Source organism: Aedes albopictus, chromosome 2 (genome assembly GCF_035046485.1).
Source record: "Aedes albopictus strain Foshan chromosome 2, AalbF5, whole genome shotgun sequence".
Classification (NCBI taxonomy): domain Eukaryota; kingdom Metazoa; phylum Arthropoda; class Insecta; order Diptera; family Culicidae; genus Aedes; species Aedes albopictus.
Genome location: NC_085137.1, coordinates 497,592,102 through 497,614,220, shown reverse-complemented (window position 1 = coordinate 497,614,220; position 22,119 = coordinate 497,592,102). Strand labels below are relative to the sequence as shown.

General features: G+C 39.3%; 2 protein-coding genes across 4 annotated transcripts in view; both read left to right on the top strand.

Annotated features, from left to right (window-relative positions):
- The window catches only part of LOC109408749 (serine/threonine-protein kinase N), a 371,435-nt gene that overhangs the window by 1,204 nt on the left and 348,112 nt on the right, over positions 1-22,119 (top strand). The gene's annotated exons all lie outside the window — the stretch shown is intronic.
- The window catches only part of LOC134288706 (uncharacterized), a 345,573-nt gene that overhangs the window by 12,497 nt on the left and 310,957 nt on the right, over positions 1-22,119 (top strand). The gene's annotated exons all lie outside the window — the stretch shown is intronic.

Below are 22,119 nucleotides of genomic sequence, written 5' to 3'. Positions count from 1 at the left end.
GTGGCGATCGTGATCGATTTGAACTGAGAGAGGGGCGGGGAGCAATGGTAACTGCAAGCAGAGCAACTACTGCCAAAGGGGGAAGATCGTTCGTTGATCTCCGGATACAGAGTATTTTTTTTCGCTGGGTTGTTTCGACTGCAGGGTTGAAGGTCTTCGGCCGGGCGCTGCGCAGTGCAAATTGTATAATAATTGGACCGCTGAGCGGTGTTTTCCCATCGCTCAGCTCTTCGTGTCACCTGAGTCAGATTTGGTTAGAAATGTACAGGTTTACACAGTACAAAATTTGTACATTTAATGAACGTAATCGGATCGCGGATTGTGAAGATTTGTTTGTGTTACATAGTTCTAATAGAACAATGTAGGAATATTATGATTTACGTGCTTAGGAAACTTAATGGGAGATTCACTATCAAACTCTCAAAGCAACTCATGGAGAAATTTACAGACAGAATCTTGCAGGAGTTAATCCTGAGAATCCACCTATAACTCCTTCTGGGGATTAATCCAGGAACTCGATCTAGGGTAGTGATGAGGAACTCCTGGATGAATCCCATTACGAAGACCTGGAGGAATCCTTGAAAACAAATTCTGGAAGATTTATCCAAAAGAAACTACTAAATAATGCACACAAAAAAATTCAGGCGGATGCCTAGAAACAATCCCTGGAATATTTCCTGAAAATCATCAAGAGGGCTCGTCATTAGTTTTTGAAAATAAACTTCTGATGGAATTCAAAAGTAACTGCTGGAGAATTCCCAGAAAAGAGTTCTTTCTGGGGATTCTCCGGTGAAAGTCCAAGAATTTCCATAAAGAACCCTTGGTGGATTCACAAAAATGAGTAGGGAGGCATTCTCAAAATGAACTACTGGAGGTTTACAGAAGGAATTCTTGGAACATTCCCAGAAGGAGGTCCTGGAGGATTCCCTTAACGACCTGTCGGTAGATTCCTAGAATGGACTCCTAGTAGAATCTCAGAAGGAACACTGCGAGGGATTTGAAGAGGAACATTTATGTGAATCTCAATTAGAAGTTCTGGAAAATAAAATCAAGAGGATCTGTTTGGTAAAACCCAGAGTGAGTTCCTTAAGGAATTGTTGGTGAAAGTCCTGAAAAATTCTAGGAAAAAAAAATAGGATAACTAATCCCAGAAGAAAGGCTTGATGAAATTCTAAAGGTTATATATTTTCAGTATGCAAATGAAAACTTCACTTGGAATTCTAAGAGAAAACCAAGCGAAATGATACGGGCTTCTCTGTAGGAATCCCAGAAAGAACTTCTTGATGACACCTGAAAGCAGTTCTTGGAATAACTCCAAGACATCACTCGAAAAATTTACATGAAATTTCCTAAAGAGAAATTCCTTAAGGCATCCCTGAAGGAATTTCTGGAGAAATTTGAGGAAAAATTCATGGTTGAATTCCTAGGGGAACTTCTTTTGGAAATCCCAAAGAAACTCCTGGCGAATCCCCAGGAGAATTGCAGCTGCAGGTAAATTTTCCGAAGGAACTTTTGCAAAGGCACCATAGAAGAAGTTCTGTAGACATTACCTGGACGAATTCCAGCAAAAAATCTACGAGAAATTTCCAAAAAACGGGTAAATCTTACAATATTACCTAGATAAACATGCTTGGTGGAATCTTAGGTGGAATCAGACAAGGAGAACTTCTAATCATGTAATTTTAGTTATTACATGGAAAAATCTTGTAAGATTACTTTAAGAAACCGTTACAGGAATCAAAGGATTTCTTGAAGATATTTCAGAAGAAACACATACAGGAGTTATCGGTGCAACTATTGAACGAATGTCCGTACAAACTACTGGAGGATGTTAAGAAGAAATTTGTGGATGGATTCCTGAAGGAACTTTTGTGGGGAATCTGAAGAAACCCCTTCACTAATCTTTCAAAAGCTTCTCAACGTTTTGCAAGGGATAGACAAAGGTGGTACCTATTGAAATAAGCTAAAAGTATCTCTAAAGTGGAGAGATTTATGTATTCGGATCACGAAATAAAACACGGGACGAACAAGTAACCGTAGTTTTTTGGGTGGAAATAGATTGAAACTGAAACGTCTGCACTTGATGAGAACTTGTTTGAGAATAATCAACAAGTTAATAACGAACAGGGATATCCACCGGATATCTTCAAGTACAACGACTCTAGATCGTGTAGATTTCGTCGACATATCTGCTCAACAGTGCTCGTTTGCAATAGTAACGTTTCGCCTACGCTTTTGTCGCTGAATGTTTGCTCCAAGGAAGGGTTTTCACCTCTCCGCAGTCAGTCATTTTAAACACTTGCATTGGCTGCATATTTAGTTTTTTTTAAATTTGGCTAACCTTCGTTCCGGCTATCAGAAGATTATCACCATAGGGTGTAAGAAATATGGTTTCTTATTCGATTTTCTCGAGACGCACATAAATACAGTAGTCATGTTTCGCTCGTTTGAATCCTAGCTTCAACGGTGTGCTGTTCACGTTTCTCATTTTAACACCCTGGAGACTTTTTAGGGCATATAGTGTTTATTGTAGTTCGCACAATTCACATTGTTACTGCCTCTTTCCATCACTGTCTCACTGTCATGAAGACGGGCTTGGTGATCTAGTGCCTACCGCTTCTGATTGGTATGCAGATGATCAATCTAGGATCCCTGGCCCATCCATTTTCTCCTACTTTGTATCTTTTTATATACTTTCTCCCTCCCTACCTTATTCTATCGCCTTACGACTGGCATCCACGCATCAATGTGTGAACCCTCTGCCAACCATCCCACCAACATTTCGACATCCACATTGATTTGTGCAGACGCAGAGGTATATTCGGTCTGATGTGGATACAAATGATTGCAATTATCACTTCCTTCCCCTTTCCCACATTGTCCTGCAACCTGACGTGGCAGACGCCATTGTCGTCTAAAAATAGATCACTTACACTCACACACCGAAGATGCCTGCTAGTCTCCGGCAGATATCTCATTGGTTCCTTGTGTGAGTCTAGCTGGTTTGGCTATACTGGAGTAACATCTACGAGTAGTCAATCATTGAGTTCTCGCAGCGCGGTGTGACGAACACTAATGCAAATCTACTGGTGGAAAATACGCCCGTAGTGTTCGTGTAATGCAACGCGTACGTACACGCTTAAACTAGCTCACTCCATCAGGGTCTGCCATGTATATGCGCTCGCGTAACTGATCATGCTGAAGTACGGTTTATACATCCATTTGGTGGAACCATTGTTTTCTCTGAACACCAACAGCTCAAACGGTTTACACTGTTGTGATTTCGACATTGAAACATTGTTTTCTTAGTAATCCAGCCCGGGTCTTAGAAGATAACCAGTGGTGATTCCATAACCTCAAATCTACCTGTTCAACGAAGGTAAGGGAGGATTCAAATATGACGTCCATCATTTTTCGGGATTTTTAGACCCCCTCCCCCCTCTGTCACGCTTTTTCGTGTACCTAATATATGGAGTGTCACACTTTCTCAGACCCCCCCTCCCCCCTAAATGCTGGACGTCATATTTGAACGACCCCTAAATTCTTGAATTTTCTCATCAAATTAGCTTGTAATTTGTAGAAAATGGCGAACATTGTCGTTTCTGCCTATTTTAAATTTGATTCTGATCCTCAATTATAAAAAAAGACAATTCACACCGTCTTCAGCCAGAGGCTGCACAGACTGAACACATTACTTACACTAGACAACGGACAACACACAGAACACCCAGTGGCCCAGTGATGAATTTTTCGTTTGACAAAAAGTTTCCACCGACTGGAGCGGGAATCGAACCCACACTCCGATACGTCTAGACGACTGTCGCCGCTAACCGCACGTCCACGAAGCCCACTAAATTATCCGCAAATTCAAGTTTTAGAGTCAAAGAACAGGTAAAAAGTGAGGTTACGAGACGCCACTGAAGATAGCCCTTAAGAAAACTCATTTCGATTTCAATGGTCTAGTTCAGTTCTGACATTGAACCATCTTCTATACCTTTAGCGATTTCATAGCAGCATTATCTATTTGATTGGGAACTAGAACAACAGACGAAGCTCTAAATCCTGTTCAGGAACTTTCCTGAGATCATGCGCTTCCGTTCGCTGTGTCTCATGGTTGACTCTTTGCAGCTTTGTCAGTTTGATTTCAATTCCAAATTTTTGAAATTGTGTGCCTATTTTGACGACAATCCTCTTCTCTGAACTACAGTTATTGGCTGTTTATAGCATGCTTGTCACACACATGTCTGTTACACGTTTCAATAAGCAAGTAACATACTTGATCGTGTCGTTTGTCATTCCGACACTTCCGAGTGCATCACGAACTGCACAATGGATTGTAGTTTAAGTGACCATTGCACAATAGTCCACGAAACAGATTTACGAGGAAAGATCCATTCAGCGCCTTCAAATGATTTTCTAGATTAATATGGTCTTCTACAAAGTTGTTCCTAAAAATAAGGCCCGCTTTTTAATATACATGAAAATTAGGGTGGTCCCTATTTTCAAAGAAATTGGGATTCAAACTTTTTTATTTGCAAGAATAACTATATACATTCTTCGGGAAAGTTGTAGATCTATCAATTTTGAGCAAGTTTGCTGAAGACACTTTTTATGTAGCTTTAAAATTGACCGATCTAGAGGTATTTTTCTGAATAAGCTTAGGGTGGATCAAGAAAAACCGGTTTTCTGGCGTTAACTTTTTCAGTTTCGATTTTTCATCAAAGTAGTCCAAGAAACACTTGTAGAGCATTTGAAGGCGCGTCGTTTCGTGCGCTGAGATGGATTATCTCTTTTGGTTCAAAAATTACAGGCATTTTTCTTTGAAAAATCATATTTTTTTAAAAAGGGTTTCTGATGGGTGGGGGCAAACATAAAAAATATCTTTTGCCCGCATTCAAAAGAAGAAATGTTGTTGTAAAACATATAAAAAAATTAGAGGGGTGTTATTTTTGTAACTCAAGTGAAAAATACTTGAAAAGTGCCTATTTTTTCTAGAAAATCATCAATATCTTTTGAACGGAATGACGTAGCAACATTCCTAGCACACGAAAATGCGCGTTTTTGGAAGCTCTATAAGTGGTTCTTAGGCGACTTTGACGAGAAATTTGAAACAAAAAAGATAAAGCAATAAAACGATTTGTTCTAGCGTCACCCTATGAAAACTATGGGAAAATGCTCCAAATTTGGTCAAAACAGTTTAACCACTTTATCTTTTTTGTGTCAAATTTCTCATCAAAGTTGCCAAAGAACCATTTTTAGAGCATTGAAAAACGCACATTTTCGTGCGTTGAGAATGTTTCTACGTCATTCCGTTCAAAAGATATTGATGATTTTCTAGAAAAAATAGGCACTTTTCAAGTATTTTTCACTTGAGTTCCAATAATAACACCCCTCTAATTTTTTTATATGTTTTATAACAACATTTCTTCTTTTGAATGCGGGCAAAAGATATTTTTTATGTTTGCCCCAACCCGTCATAACACATTAAAAAAAAACTATGATTTTTTGAGAAAAATGCCTGTAACCTTTGAACCACAAGAGATAACGACCATCTCATCGCACGAAATGACGCGTCTTCAAATGCTCTACAAGTGCTTCCTGGGGGACCTTGATGAAAAATCGAAACTGAAAAAGTTAACGCCAGAAACCCGGTTTTTCTTGATCCACCCTAAGCTTATTCAGAAAAATACCTCTAGATCGGTCAATTTTAAAGCTACATAAAAAGTGTCTTCGGCAAAATTGCTCAAAATTGATAGATCTACAACTTTCCCGAAGAATGTATATAATTATTCTTGCAAATAAAAAAGTTTGAATCACAATTTCTTCGAAAATATGGACTACCCTAATTTTCATGCACATCTTAAAGAGAGCCTTATTATTAGGGACAACTTTGTAGAAGACCATATTTGCATAAAAACTCATTTGAAGGCGTTGAATGCACCTTTCCTCGTAAATCTGGTTCGTGGACCACTGTGCATTGTTACATAGTGACTCACTTGAACACTAAAATCGAAAAAGGCAGTAGAACGTTATAGAAATCTGTTGTAAACCACCGATTATTAGAAACACACTTCTTATCGTTTCCGGAGACTACGGATTTCTCATCCCTGCAGCCCAACGATCGACTACTATAGCAATTACCAGCCGTTATTCCTTCTCCAAGACAATAATCGTGGAGGTAAAAGAAAAGAAAATGTTTGCTCGCGGTACAATTTGGGCATCTGGAAGCTACGATGAATATCGAACAATCTCTTTCGAAGGTGGAAACAAAACCGGTGAACACAAACAACACAGGCTCAACGGGGAAGGTTTCTTCGTTACTAAACCCGATGAAGTAGGTGATGCATTCAACAGTTTCTTTTCATACGTTGGTGAAAATGTTGCTACTAGTCTGCAGTCGTATGACAGCCCGATGCAGTTATCAGATAGATCCATATTCTTGAGACCTGCAACACATTCGGAAGTGATCAACCGCTATAGTTTCTCAGTACTAGCGCTTAGCGCAATAATATCTGGAGTTATGTGCAACTACTTCAACGATAGTGTGTCATCTGGAGCTTATCCTGACTCGTGTATCCAGTATTTAAAAGCGGTGATTCAACAAATTCAACCAACTGGAGACCCATTTGATAAACTTCTGACGGCACATCTACATTGTTTCCTGGAGAAAGACACTTTGGGTTCAGACAAGGATCTACAACGGATGTAGCTGTTTTACAGCTGGTGACGACATTGCCCGATCTACAGACCAAAGGAAGGTAGCTGGATCTCCCTAAGGCTTTCGATACCATAAATCATTCGACAGTTTTGAGAAAACTCGACGCCTGCGGAATCCGTGGTATTGCGAATAGCTGTACAGACAGCTGTATCGCTGACATATTCAGAAGGTTATGCTTAACGTCATTTGTAGTAATAAAACGACCAACGATCTACATCTTGTAACAGCAAACCTTAAGAGAGAACAACCTTCTGCCACTGAACCTAAGTATGTAAAACAATATTCATGGTTTTCGTTGCCAAGGAGGATGATACTTCACTGTATCCGACTGTAACTATCAAAGAAGTATTTCAAATATTTAGGTTCGATAATCAACTACAATGGGAAGTTCATATACGGAATACAGTTGCATACTGTTTGTCTCTGTATGGAATTCTGCAAAAACTCGCGAGATATGTGTGTCTCAACATGTGCTGCTCATAGTGTATTTTGCGTACATTCATTGCCGGTACCATTATGGTATTCCTACTTGGGGGTCATCCTAAGCTCTCAAGGACATACAAATCCAGATTAACCGCTGTATCAGAGCGGTATTCTAACTATCTTTTCTGCATCCAATGAACGATCAATGCAGTACGACAGAGCATAATATTCTGTCAATTTCTCGATTTTTGCTTAGGCTTATCAAGTCAAGTGGAAATTACAACGTTTGATTGCTTTGACAAACAGGCACACGTGTTTGATGAACAAATTGTAATTTGAATTATGAAAAGATATTCACGTGTTCTAATGGGAATGGAACCCACGACTCTCAATTCGGAGATGGGTAAGTGGCTCCGTAGCTTGGAGGAAAGAAGCGCCCGTCTAGCGAATTGGTAGTCATGGGTTCGATTCCCACCGGAACACGTGGATTTCTTTTCACAATTCAAATCTCAATTTGTTCATGATAGGTACACGTGTTTCTGTTATGTGCATGAATGTCTAAGTACTCCAACGTCATAATATTCTGCCAATACAAGGGCTTTACACCCTCAGGGTCTGTATGATCATGTTCAAAACCTCGAATAACCTCAGTATGCACTCAGTATTGGCCATTCCACTCCGCACTCCAGTGCGGTACGACCTGGTGACCTGGTACGCTCAACTTCTTCCGAAATCTTGTTTCAGATATATAAAAAACAATCCAGGTAAACGCTTTACATCCGAAAATGCGTAGCTTTCAACAATTTGAGAGCGAGCGTAAAATAACTAATGACTCTCTAACTCCAAATTGACTTGGGTGACTCAGACGACGATGCCACACGAAACTCATCTCATACAAGTTTTTGTTCAGAAATGATTCTACGATCACTTGACAGTTGTTCTCTATACAGCTGTTATACCATTTTTTTTCTTCAATCAGCAACTCGCTTTTGGAAAGCCTTTTCACAGACAGCAACTTCTCACGCACGGTGCACGAAATTGTTTATCTCAAAACGTACTCCTTTCTTTGTAAACCCTCGTATCTCACCTTCATATCGTCCGATCTCAAGCTTCCAGAGACCTTGACGATCATCCTTGTTGACTAAGTGATCACTGCATCCTGAATCCACACAGAACATGATCTCGTTGAGTTTCTTAGCAGATCCTGGTCTTTTCACTGTGAATGAAACTGCCTTTGCTTCTTTCGCCGAGTTGCCTACTTACCTCCATCTTAATTTTTCCGATTTCAATCATCCTGCATGTGTCTAACTGTTTCTCCAGTTATGATAGTTTCCTGTAAACTTCTTGATCTTCTTGTTCCATCTTTCGAAGAATTCAGAAAGAATCTTTACTCATCGCTTGATCTCCTCGACTAGTAAACTTTTTTTCACCTTCTGTAGAGTGAGACCTTCTCCGTTCATGTTCTCCAACGCGGTAAAGAAATGGTCGAAACTGACCGATAATGTGAGTATTACTCACAATTGCGCTGCGCCACCAGGTTATTCTCCTTCAGCTGAGCGCCCGCCGTTTTCAATTCCATCAAGCGCAAGAAAGAAACTTGGCATCGATTATTCTTCCCGCATTCGGAGTCTTGGGAATTGCCGTCGTAAAGCTGTCTGTCTTGTCACAGGCTACTTGGCGAAATGTCTTTCAATGCCTTCCACATCGCTTTGCCTGTCTGTTTTCCCCGAACTATCTCTGGACGAAGCTGACTAGTAGGGATTTGGTCATCCGGTTTATCTGGACAAGCTTTCTTTGTTCCTCTGCGACGGTATCTTCTTCGAGCGCCTCCGCAGCTTTCATGTGTAACTTCATTCGGAACTGTCAGTTCGCGAAATTGTCATCTTTCAGCTGTGGTGTTCCGGAATTCCATAACCTGAACAGAATTATTGTGCCCGAGTCACGGAATGGAACGCAGGACTCAACGAACAAATAACGGTAGTTTATTGGGACTATGGGGAGTCAACAGATAGCTAACGAAAGCCAATCAGGAATATCCACGGGTATCTTCGACAACATGGAGGAATTTCAAAAGATTACATAGAAGAATTCCATGATGAATCAAAAGTATTTTATAATGAATTCTAGAGAAAATCTAGCGGAATACCACGAGATATAATTATATAAATTTTCTTGATGGAATCTCAAAAGCATAACTTAGAAGAATCCAAATTTCCGCAAGAAACTCCTGGAGGAATCCCAGCAGGAACTTCTGGAGAAATCCCAGGAAGAACTCCTACAGGAATCCCAAGAGGAATTCCTGGAGATATCCCAGGAGGAACTCTCGGAGGAATCCAAGGAGGAACTCCTAGAGGAATCCCAGGAGGAACTCTTGTAGAAAAGTCAGAATTAAGGAATTTCTGGGGGAATCCCTGGAAGAATTCCAGTAGCAACTATTTCAGGAATCCCAGGAGGAACTCTTGAAGCAATCTCAGAATGAACAGCTGCTGGAAGAATCCAACGGACATAACTCCTGGAGGAACAACTTTTGGGTAAATCTGGAGGAATTCCATAAACAACTATAGGAGAAATCTCTGGAACAGCTCCTGGCGGAAACCTAGGAACAAATTCTATAGGAATCCCAAGTTCTGCTTCCCTAAAGGGTCTCGTGGAATAATTCATAAGAAGTCGAAAAATAAATCTCAGGAGGAATCACTAGCATAGTAATATGGCTGCAGATTGTTCCGGATTCTCACTACTTTTAGCTGAATCCGGATATACGTCCTATCATCCTCAGCTACCGCTCCTAAATTTACTGATTTTCATTCATGTGACCCGAAACCCAAAACGGAAACACCAGTTTTGACAAAGCAAATGCTATGTTCGAAATTCGAACTTACTTTGAGTAAAGTACAACTTTATTCATACAGATTTGAGTAAATGCTCAAACAGTTTACTTTGCTCAAGTCAGGTTGGCCTTGGGTAAATACTTATTTTTATTCATATCACTTAATTATTCAATCTTATTATTCCATGGAAATGGTAGTTGTTTTACAATATGTTTTACGTGATTTAAAAGCTAATTTATATTTATGAATTGATCATTGAAACCAAACTGGTAATGAGACATTGGACAAGATGCAAAAAAAACCACTTGATCACTATTTATCGGTGCTTAGTATCAAGGGAATTAGATAATAGCCTATTATGTACAAACATAATTAGCCCAAAAAGGTCATTTCGAACTGCCCAATTTAACCGAAGCATCCTGAAAGATCGCACCAACCCCGCCCCGGCCACAAAGTCCGGCCACATCCCGGGAAAGGTTATTGAAATTCCGCGCAAATGTCAACTGACGAGCCACGGCACGCGTTCCGATCGTAACCCGACTAGATGGACATTACAAAATTATAACAAGCTGTGTTATTTTGTTACAATAAATTTTTATAACAAGGGTTGTTATAAATCATGTACCGTTAGTAGTTAAAATAACAAAAATTTTAACAAAGTTCCCACAAGAAAATAACAAAAATGTAATAACTTTTGTTATGATCATAACAAAAATATTACAAAACTTGTTCCATGAAATATGATAGAATTTAACAAAACTATTACAAATTGTGTTATAATTCCTTCGCAACCTTTTAGGGTAAAAACTATTTTCAATACTCATTTTTCGGGTAAATATTTTTAAGTGTGTCATTCTATTTTTAGAAAAAGCAGGTAACATAAAAAAAAAAGTTTCCAGTACGTTATAAAATTTTCCGATCTAAACGGGATTTGAACCAAGGCACCTACCATCGGTAGCAATCTGACGCCTTTGCCAATGAGGCCATCACAACACTTGAAGAGGGCGGTGATAGAAGCTTTACTGGTTCTACGTATGTCCAGTTTCCTCATTCAAATCCTCGTTTGTCAGACGCACAAGAGCGGGGTAGTATGACGTCACATTGAGCTCGTTGACGTATAATAGACTTGATTTGTCGTTAGTGATTTTGTTTTAATCTATCACAATTATATCATATGCAGATATGATAACAGCTGTAGATATAATTTAGTTATATTCCACATTTTTTTTTATTTTAAGCAATGAAATGGAATCTATCACATAAAGGGTCATCCATTAACTTTATCGTCACTTTTGGAGGAGGCAGGGAGGGTTGAAAATTTCCAATTTTATCGTGACGTACTTAATAGATGCAAATTTCATGTTATAATTATTTAGTTCCACTTTTGCTTTCTCCATGTTTAATAACATTCACTACTTGGTAGACTTTTTGGCGAAATTGGAAAAACAGTACTGTTTTGGTATTTATTGCAATCGATCCAATGTTTCGCGTGTAAAGATACGTCATTTGTGTAAAATTCAACTCAAAAGTATTGGAAGGCATACAAAAAGTTGTTCCATGCAACGGAAACATTGTTCGTCCGGTTGCAAATTGGCACTATAAAGGAAATCCGAATCTGCTTGATAGAGATGCTCACGAAGAAATGACGCTTGTTAAAAACAATAAAACGCATGATTGATTTACAAACTGAGAATTCACTTATTCCAAAGTTGTATTTCTTTGTTCTTACTTAGAGATTATCGATAAAACAACCCATTATCATCATTTCACGTTGGAAACTTCAATCGTTTCTACAAAAAGGAAGTTCACAATCTTCCTATAACATTCGAGCTGTTCGTCCAATCAAGTGAGTGATTGTTTTTGGGATATACAAATGTGTTAGAAATATCATAATGTTGTTGATGGGGCATCAAATAACTTATGAAAATAGCGCATCTTCTTACATATTGAGAGACTTATGAAGTTAAATTCCGAATATCTCTGAAACGGTTACTTTCAGAAAGGTTATTACAGTAGACGTTCGGTCAGTGCAAGCAGTTTAACTGCAATGCATTTTAACTGCAAGCACCTCCAAATGTCAAAATGGTGCGCCATGTTAGCCCAAATAAACAGACGGATGAAGTTCACGTTCATTTAACGACAGTTGATGGTTTGTTGATACTGTCAGGCGTTCCAGTTATCGGATTTTTGTTGGCTAAGTGAAACGTAAACATGTTGCAGTTATCGAACGTGTATCTCTGATATCCTACTAAAATTTGAAAACGGTCTGATAAAAAGTTCCGAACCTTTTTTCACGTTGTTTACCCGACTACCTATCGCGTAAGAATACAAAACTAAGGTTATCAGAGAAAAAAGAAAAGCTAATGATCTGATGAAGGGGGACATTGTCCATGTTTACTTGCTTTGTTTCACACCAGAGAAGACTTAACAGTTGTACCACAAAACTAACCCAACATTATCTAGATTCTAGAAAATACTGTGCTGTTACGTCAACAAGTTCTTCGCCACAGCTTCCAGCAAGTCTGTTCTTTAAAACGCTACTAAGCACTGCTGGGTTGGGAAGAATTTGGTAGATTATAACTAAATGATAACTCTGTTGCAATTTTTTTTTTAACAACTATGGCGCCGTCCCCGTTCAAGAGAGAGGGAAAAGTACAACCGAACGTTACAGTCCATACAAAAATGTTAGGAATTTCATACAAAAAAGCGTAACGGAAGAGAAGGGGTTGTTAAAACATGGAGATTTTAGCGTTGCGTTCTAAATGAATGCTATAAGTTTTGTTTTATGGCTTTTGACTCGAGTGGCCAGTATTACAAAAATGATCAAACTATTTCGCGTGAATATAAAAAAAACCTATCACATTTTGAAATTATTTAGTTACAAAAAATGTAGCAAATACTACAATAAATGTGTTACGATATTCTGTTACAGGCAATTATTTTGGTATGCATAATGTAACAAATACTGTTATATATCTGTTTGAATATATAATACAAGTTTTGTTATAGTTTTGTTTTTAAAATAATAACAAATTTTGTTACAATTCTGTTATAGCTATTCACATATACGAATCCTTCCAACAAAATTATATCAAATTGTGTTATTTCTAACAACGGTTGTAATAATTTTGTTATAATCTTGTTAGGAGCTTCTGGTCGGGAATGGCAAAACTGACGACAGCTCATTTGAATATTTCCCGTTTTCATCGAACGAACGGTCCCTCTCCTCTCGCCGCATGCACTCCGTCGGGTTCGGATTGGGTGTACATTATTAACATAATAGGTTTTATTTAAATGGCCATAACTATTCAATTTGCTACCCATCATAGCCTGCCATACAATTGCCAATGCGAGAGGAAGTCGGTATACGACAAGTGAGAGGAAGCCCGGTGCCCAGTGCAAATCCGGCTTTCCGAAAGAAAGCGAACTGACTGCCCCCCGAGGGGAGAAGAATTTCGAATTAGGAATATTTTTTGTCGGGAAATGTAGAATATCTGAAATTCGTAATATTTTACTGATTCTCCTCGGTTATCTATCGGTTTTCCTTGGTTTTTGCTAATTAATTTATAATTTACTTCTAGTCGGGTACTACTCGAATTAGCAATAAAGGCGGTACACCTCTAGGTATCTCTAGGATAAATAAATTTCCTCCTTTCGTCGACTTTATCGTCTGCAGAAGGTTCGCATTCAAGACGGGGACTGACAAAAAACATGACTGCAAACAAATGATTCGTCGCTATGACTCTTGGCCCGGCGCCGTATTTATGCGAACGAATTACTTTGCTACCGCCGCGCCGCCGGGTGACGCTAATTGCCAATTTATCTGTTTGGACGGCGTTGTTTGCAATTGCTTTTGGGCGTTTGGGACTTTCTATCAAACAAATCATGTTACATATACAAACAGTACTGATGATGACTAACCTGGGCTTGTTAGGGGAATATCTGTAAGTAAAAAAAATCGTGTTAGGTACTATTCCTTTGAATTCCACTAAGAATTTGCATCCTTTGACAGATACGTATTTCACCCTCACCCAGGTCGTCTTCAGTGTCAGTTTCAGTGACAGTCGAAACAGTACTACAAAACGGGGTTCAATCTTGAGTGTGTGAATTATCAAGGAAAAACGTTTGGATCTGGTATTCACGGCATTTTTGGAGGAGTTTCCGCACAGGGAAGATCAGGTCCGTTGTCGAGCGGCCATCGACGAAGCCGGCTTGATAACTTCCCATAAACTCATTCACGGACGGAAGATAATCTGGCCGGTGCATACATGGGGCCAATTTTTCCGGGCCCATCTTTTGAGTTTCGCTCCTATATCATCTTTACCAGCTGACATATTGTTCTTGAGCTGCTCGATAGCATCCTCAACTTCCCTAAACATAGGAGTTGGCTCGTTGTTGCTCCCTACTGTACTGATGTAGTCATTTCTCCCGCTGCTTTGGTCCATCCACGCACCTTCCTGGTGTTCGTCATAGTGCTGCTTCCATCTTTCGATCTGCTCACGTTTGACCGTCAGGAGGCTTCCATCCTTGGTCCTGCACATTTCGGCAGATGGCTGGTATCCCGGCCGATTCCAATTTGAAGGTAGGAATCAGAGTTGCCTACCAGGGAGCTGAAGGACCTCACTCTTGCAAGGTCTGAATCGCTGTGCCAGCCTTTACCGTGCCTTACTAGTATACTAGCTATGTATGCGACAGTTGGAAAAAGATTATGTCTTTTTCAGCACAAGCCTTGCTTTCGAATTGATATAACAAACTGGAATCGAAAACTGTGCTTTTTAAAACATTCGACATCTCATCAAAGAATCACAGCTCAGATTCGACTAGGCAGACGACCGATCCGCCTGGGTAATCCTAAAATGGAATGAAGGTTCCTACGTGAACCTCAACCACACACTTGCTCCGTGGTCTTCGTTCTTCGTCATGCGTCGTCGCCGTCGACGTCTGTTTTATTTTCGCCTCGCCTTGGACAAGTTGGACAAATTTATTCGTCGTTTGGCGTCCATCGCCGCCGTCGTCGTCGTCTTCCAATTTTTGCCAATGCTAAACATTCAACACTGAGGTTGAGGAGGTATACAATTATTTATGTATATATACCTAGGTAAAACTGCCTGCCACTGAGCGCGCTGGTCAAGTGTCTTGTTGCGTTGTCGTCGTCCACGCTTAGGCAGGGCCGTCGCCGCCGCTGTCCGCCGGTGTATAGTAGAGAGGTGAGCGAATTATTTTAATTGCGACTGTCACGGACTCTCCCACGCAAATTCTTCCCGCTTCGATGAGCGCGACTGGCTGTAGTTCGATTACGAACGAAAGCTATCCCCGGATCCCGGAGAAACACATTCTGTGTTTTGTTGACGAGGAAAAACAAAACATTCTGGTGGTTAGCAGAGGAAACAGTTTTGGTCAGGCCTAGTCAGGCAAAATGACGTTTCTTATCTTGTTCCGTGATAAGGTTACGTTCTGCCGTGTAGAAGGATGGATTAAAAGCGACATCAGTTGATAACCGCTTTGACCAGGGTAGTGTCTACAAAGGTGTGGCTCAGTTCGAGGCACACAACAGTTCTACACTGATCAGCTTTTAAACCGCCCATACGGTACCGAATTGGTTGATTCCTTAGTAATATGTAGTCCTCTTCTTGTTCCTGCCGTTGCTAATTCAATAGGACATAATTTTCTGTGGAACTTGGTGTTTTGTGAGTACTTCCACAGGTACTAACTGAAAGCTTCCTTTGTCAATTGGCCATCCATTACGAAAAAAAACCTGGACCGACAGAAAATCGAACCAGTTACTCTCAGTATTCGACCTTGCTGACAGCTGCCCATTTACCGACTGTACCATAAGACCCCTATCGATAACATGTATCGTTAAGCAAACAGGGATTTTTCTTCAACGATGACTTCATCTTTCCACTGGGAACGCAGGCGACGACAGCAACCAGAAACCCAAGTTTTCCGATGACTGGAAAGGGTTGGTTGCCGCAAAGCGATCGACATCGACCGACAAGCGTCAGTTAAGCAAACGCAAGGTGATTAATAATTGCTGTTGATGCTGCGGAAGATCCACGTCTGCTCTTCTCACGGGATTACATGGCAGAGAGATATACGGTCCGGATCGTGACTAGGATGATAATCTTTTGCCAAAAGGCAACGCTGGTGTTTTGTTAGACCCGCTTCGAAGATGTCTAAACTGCGAGAGCCGTTTGACATCACATTAGCTTGGATAGTAGGGAAGCTCCAAATATGGAATGATACTACCTTGTTATTATGACTTACGTATAATGTGACGATAGATATGATAGTTTGTGAACAGCTCTAGCTGGCCTTTAGGGACTCAATACCCGAGCAAAGTCTGATAGCAAATTGAAAACTAATTTTGATGTTGTGATATTGCAAATTTTGATAACTCAGGTTGTTGTCGTTTTGGTCGTTTTAACGGTTAAAACATCAAAAATGAGAGCAGAAAAATGTTCCTGTGACAGCAAATTGAAAACAATGCCTGCTATCGATGATAGCAAGTTAATAACTGTTTTTGTTATCAGCGCAAGAAAAATAAAAAATCGATCAATTTAGAGTTTTTCGATTGATATCAAATCATAAATGCAATAATATAATTGCACTAATGATATATCCCTAGAATTACTTTACATAGTTTACTAAAAGATTATTAAAACTGTTCTAACACTAAGTATTTACATTAATTTAAAATGGCAGCAAACCGAAAACAAAATTTGAAATCATTTCGAGTAAAGATACACTGATATCAAAATGTGATATCAATTTGTTGCTGAATACAAATCATGTTTTCGATTTGCTGTAATTTTGTTGTTGGACTTTGCTCGGGTAGTTACTGTGATCTCGTCCACTGTGGTTCGGCAGAACCTGTAACTGTCGCATGGATCGATGGTGATCGTTCTCGGGTTAGGTACTAAATTCCGGAGTGCTAACTTTGGACCGAGTTTTGTTTCCCATAGGGCATCCGATTTGGCTGCGATTGGAATATAAAACAGACAAACGATCGTGTGCAAAATACGATCCTTACACGTTAATTAAGATCGAGTGAGTAGAGGACAAAACTAACAACTAACATAACTAAGGGCCTGTCCATAAACTACGTAGACTCTTATGGGGGGAGAGGGGGGGGGGGGTCTGGCCAAAGTCGCTCCATACAAATTACGAAAATTTAGTATGAACAAAAGTCTACGAGGGGGGGGGGTCTGAGATGGCCAAAAATCAGTCTACGTAGTTTATGGACAGCGCCTAACAGATATGCTTCAATAAATAACAGGCCCTGAGGAAGATCCAACCCAAGAATCGAAACGTTGGCAATGATATAAAATTATCAACGCTTTTCCCGTGACTGAAAGTCGAAAAACTCCATAGTTTTCACGAGTTTTCTACAGGAACTTCTCCTGAGATTTCTTCCAAAGTTTCCACTGTAAATTCTTAAAAAAAAAAAATCCGAAATTTACGTGAGCTTTCTTCTAGATTTTCTCCCGGGAGTTCTAAAAAGTTTCGGCCGGGCAATGATACATATTGCCCATTTTACTGGCATTTTACCAGATTAGCTGGTATGTCTGAAACATACTGGAAAAACTTGTAATTAGAAGGCACGAAATGTTGCTAATTGGCAAATTGAGAGATGAAATTTGTGAAAAAAATCGCGTTCTGGTGGGATTCGAACCCACGACTCCGTATTCGCTAGACCGGCGCTTTAACCAACTAAGCCACAGAACAGGTAATGGTTCTGCGGAATAGAAAGCCAAACTGGCTCCGAAGCCGCACCGTGAACACTCCTATTTCACAAACTCATCTCTCTTTTCGGCTTAGATGCCAATCCACAACACACTCCTATTTGTGCCCACTAACTACAAGTGCGAGCGAATTATTTATATGAAGCCGAGACTTATTCTCGCACTCCGCATACCTAGCCACCAGTCAGTTTGTTTTGCTGGCGTCTAATTAGTATGCGTCGAGAGCTCGGCACGGTCGGACGCTGCCTTCTAATTACAAGTTTTTCCAGTATGTTTCGGCCGGGATATTTCCTAAAAGTTCTCGCGAGATTTCTTTCGAAGTTTCGTTTGAGATTTCTCTAGGAGTTTCTACTGGTTTTGTCATTCCGGTGTTGGTCCTGGAATGTCTCTCAGAGTTATTCTGGATTTTCCACTAAAACTTTCTCCGATGGCCTTCTGCAAGAGCTATTGCTGATATTTCCGTGTATTGAGTTCTTTCCGTGGCTCCAGGCTTTTCCCCGCAGTTGTTTACAAGATTTACTGCAGTGATCATCCTGTGATTATTTTTTCAGTTTTTCTCAGGATTATCATTCCCGGAAACCCTTACGGAAATTGTCCCTATGATTTCTTTAATAGTCGCTCTTGGAGTTCTTGTATTGGCTCAAATCATTGCATTTTTCAAGAAATTCCTGGAGAAATATCGGAAGGAAATCAGGCGAAATCTTACGAAAAACTATTGGAGGAATCTCGAGAGGAAATTCGGAAGAAATCCTGGGGAAAAAACTGGGACATCTAGAAAAAAAAGGTTCTGCCCGGGAAAGTAGAAAAAAATCCGGGAAGAAATGTTAAGGAATTCGAGAAGGGACTCTGAAACCTTTAAGTGAAATTTTGGGACGAACTACGAGGACATCGAAGAGATGGATCGGAAACCTGTCAGAAATTAATCGCTGGAAAACGCTTTGCAAGAATCTCGCAAAAATCGTGCATAAAACTGTTGGAAAGCTCTCCTGGAAAACCTACGGAGAAAACCAAGGGAAATTCCTGAAGGAACTTTGGATAAATTTTGGAAGGATCTCCGGAAGAAATCCAGCGAGATACTCAGAAAGCATATCGGCAAAACATCTGGATGAAATTCCGGAATCAGTTCTCAGACATCCCAAAAGAACACCAACATAATCTCGTAAAAAGCTATCAATGGGAGCTTATATGTTAAAAACCTCTGGATGGAAACTTGGCAGAACTGTATAAATCCAGGGCAAAATTCAAGGAAAAACTCACAGGAGTCTCCAGTTAGCCTAGTGGTTAATACTTTGGTTCGCCAATCCGGAGACGGCGGGTTCGATGCTCGTTCTGGTCGGGAAACTTTTCTCGACTTCCTGGGCATAGAGTATCATTGTACTTGCCTCACAATACCTATACAAATTCATGCAATGGCAGGCAAAGAAAGCCCTTCAATTAATAACTGTGGAAGTGCTTAAAGAACAATAAGTTGAAGTGAGGCAGGCCAAGTCCCAGTGCGGACGTAGAGCCATAAAGAAGAAGAAGAAGAACCCACAGGAGAAATTCTGTGAGAAACTACGAAAGAAATTCAAGTAAGAATTGCTGTTGGAACCTAAGAAGTAATGTTAAAGAGAATTCGAAATGAATTCTGAATAAATTTGCCATTTCTAATCAAATCTCTAAAGGAATTCCTAATCCTTGAAAGAGTTCTGAGAGATATATTTTCGTGTTTTTCGTAGTATTTTCCTTGAAATCTCAACATTACTGCTGCAGCAGCACCAGCAGTCAATATAGAGAACATACAGGGGATGGCCAAAATGTTTGGGATAGGCAACATTTTTTTCTCTCACGAAAACGTTCAACATGCTATAACTTTTCATAGTGTGCATCAAAAAATCTCAAATTTTGACTGTTTGTCAACCCATTATATGTGCATCATTGGTACAAATTTGGGCTCGATTGATTAATATTTCGCAAAGTTAGAACTGTTCGGGTAAAACACTATTTTTCAGACAACTCATTTTTGAGCTGTCATATCTCGGAAACTAGTGAACCGAATTGAATGAAATTTTGAACGTACACTAACAATATATAAATGCTTCACAAACTATTAAAACATAGGTACTTTTTAAACGTTGAAAAAAGTTATCATGGATTGACACTTTTCGGATTTTTCGTGAAAAAATGTAATTTTTTTACATCAATGTCAATAAATTTTAGTGTTGATATTTAAAGATTTTCCACTTCTGTTCTCAAATTATCTCTAACCAAATATATTAGAGCCTATTTAGATTGAAGGATGAACACATTTAATAATTTTTGTGTGGTATTGTAAATTTGACTTATTTTCCTCTACATGGGTAAAAATTTCAACCCGGTATAACTTAATTCGTCGTGAGAAAATATTTCATTTTATAACGTCGTATTAAGTATCGATATATTGTTGATAATCGTTAAAAATTCATTCAATTCGCTTCACTGGTTTTCGAGATATGACAGTTCAAAAATTAGTTGTCTAAAAAATAGTGTTTCACCCGAACGGTTCTAACTTCGCGAAAAATTAATCAATCGAGCCCAAATTTGTACCAATGATGCACATATAATAGGTTGACAAGCAGTCAAAATTTGAGATTTTTTGATGCACTCTATGAAAAGTTACAGCATGTTGATTTTTTTTTGTGGGAGAAAAAAAGTTGCCTATCCCAAACATTTTGGCCATCCCCTGTACTTCTAAGTTCAGTTTCAAACATTTGTTATGGTTTTCTTCTGCAATCGTCCAAAAAAAAACTTTAAGAACAATTTATAAAAATTCATTAATCGATTTTTGTATCATTTTCGAAGTAAAGAGGGGTTTAGTGGGGATTTCCTAAAAGCGAATCTTTGAGTGAAGAACTTCCAAAAATGTTCTAGGGAAACAAAAAACTTCCGCGAAGGCCTGATCATCTACAAGCATGGTTTCGTAGAGAACTGGTTTTCAAAAATGTTCTAGGTCATTCAAGAACCTTTCTGATGCGGTGTAACATCCTAAAGGTCCGTGAGACATGGTTCCGTAGAGAACTACTTTTAAGAGCTTCCGCGGGTAAAAGCCTCTTAAGACTTACTTCTCTTCAGAACCATCCTCCATGGACCTGTAGGATGTTGAACCGTATATGTTATGTAACAACATTCCATTGATTATACTTGTAGACTAAGGGAGAAGTAATGTCCAAGGATGATCTAGGTCATCTAAGAATTTTCGTAAGTAAAGACCTGACGATCTACAAGCGTAACCAATGGATTGTTGTTAATTACTGATGCGGTGTATCATCCTATAGGTCCGCGGAGGGTGGTTCTGTAGAGAACTTCTTTCCAAAGATTATTGAAAATCTTTAGAAAATAGTTCTCTACAGAAGTATAGAATTAGCATAACTTAAAATACACAATAATAAAAAAAAATCAGAACTATGACTGATGGAAGTTGTACTGTATCATTTATGTAACAACAACATATTGATTATGCTTGTAGATCTTAAGACCTACGTTCGCGAGAGTATATGAAGCACCTTGAACATTTTTGGACATAACTACTGTACCGAACCAACTTTCCCAAGCCAAGGGCTGAAAGTCTCTTTAATAAAGACAAATCAATCAATCAACTTTCGCGGCACATCACCCAAGCAGCTTTGAACCCTCCTTACAACCTTAAATATCCTTCGAAACCTCCTCTGAAATCAGTACCCATGTAATCAAAAGTTCGGATAAGAGGGTACTGTGTGAGCTAAGCTGGTTAGAGATTAGTTATATATACACTTAAACACAGGAGATCGAAAGCTCAAGCAGTGTGTGTAGCTAAAGTGTTGGTTGGAGAAATTGATTCTAGTGGAATTCTCGATGATCTGCAATTATCGCGCGGTATTCTCAGTTTTTATCATTTGACAATTAGTCTTGTTCTTGCTATGTGTGGTTACTTATGTTAGGATTTTGTTTTTGTTTTTTTTTTGTTAATATTAATGATATCAAAATGTAAGAAGCTTTTCTTTTTCTTACTATAGGGTAGAAATCTACTTCGTCATATGCGCTAATTCCCGTCACATCATACGAAAAATAGTCGATATTCCAACTTACCTTTGCCAATGGCTCATCAGATGGAAGCAAAAAGATGTAGGCTATCAATAATCACTCCCTATAGCACAGGAAATCGAATAATTACGAAAAAATGTCACGTTTCAATTGCACTTCACTTACGACTTCATTTTTTCTCGTAGGGAAGTGGAACCATCTTGACTGTGGCTCCTATTTTGGGCACTTTTCTGCTATAACTCAGTCAATTTTGAACCAATTGACACATTTATTGGAACGCGATGAGATACGTATAGTGTCTAGCAGTGTACAAAATTTCAAATAAAATGGTTTGGAATTGACTGATTTATAGCGAAGAGTGCCCAAA